Genomic DNA, 722 nt, shown 5'->3' with positions numbered 1-722 from the left:
AAATAGCTCCACTGGAATCCCATCACCTCCACTAACTTTGTTCATAGTGATGCTTCCTAAGGCCCAATTGACTTCACATTCCAGGATGTGTGACTCTAGGTAAGTGATCACACCATTGTGATTTCACTGTATTAGTGTGCTTCTAATTGTTTTGGCTCCCCAGATCAAGCTAAATAATTTAATCAGTTATTTTAATGAAACCAGCTGAATCAATTGAAAAGATTTTTATCTTAAAAAAAACAACACAGCAGTTTGGGTTGAAAGTGTCATTTGGTATAGTATTTGTCTATGTGGTTTCTTTAATTCTCCACTTCTTTTTTTGTGAAGAGATAAAATTAACAAAGCAGTCAAAATAATAATTTCTTTATCTCTAGTCTTAGGTTCAACCTACCATGTATACAAATTTGTTCCTTTGTAAATGACTTTGTGGGCTTCCCTGGTAGCTCAGATGGTAAAGCGTCTGCCTACAATGTGGGAGACCCAGGTTCGATCCCTGGGTAGGGAACATCCCCTGGAGAAGGAAACGGCAACCCACTCCAGTATTCATGCCTGGAAAATCCCATTGGCCGAGGAGCCTGGTGGGCTAAAGTCCATGGGTCACAAAGAGTCAGACATGACTGAGTGACTTCACTTCACTTCAAGTGCCCTTGTGGTCATTTGATTTGTTGTAATTAAGAAGTATTTAAGGGGAAATGTATGCATCTATTTAGCAGTAATATACA

At 39.1% G+C, this 722-nt stretch overlaps 1 non-coding gene across 1 annotated transcript; it reads left to right on the top strand.

Annotated features, from left to right (window-relative positions):
- Nucleotides 1–433: 433 nt before the first annotated feature.
- Nucleotides 434–505, top strand: TRNAC-ACA (transfer RNA cysteine (anticodon ACA)). The gene has a single exon. It is a non-coding gene; the product is annotated as a tRNA-Cys (tRNA).
- Nucleotides 506–722: the final 217 nt, after the last annotated feature.

The sequence above is a fragment of the Dama dama genome, chromosome 18 (genome assembly GCF_033118175.1).
Source record: "Dama dama isolate Ldn47 chromosome 18, ASM3311817v1, whole genome shotgun sequence".
Taxonomy (NCBI): Eukaryota; Metazoa; Chordata; class Mammalia; order Artiodactyla; family Cervidae; genus Dama; species Dama dama.
The sequence above is the reverse complement of the archived record's forward strand: the minus strand, read 5'-3'. Positions and strand labels throughout refer to the sequence as shown.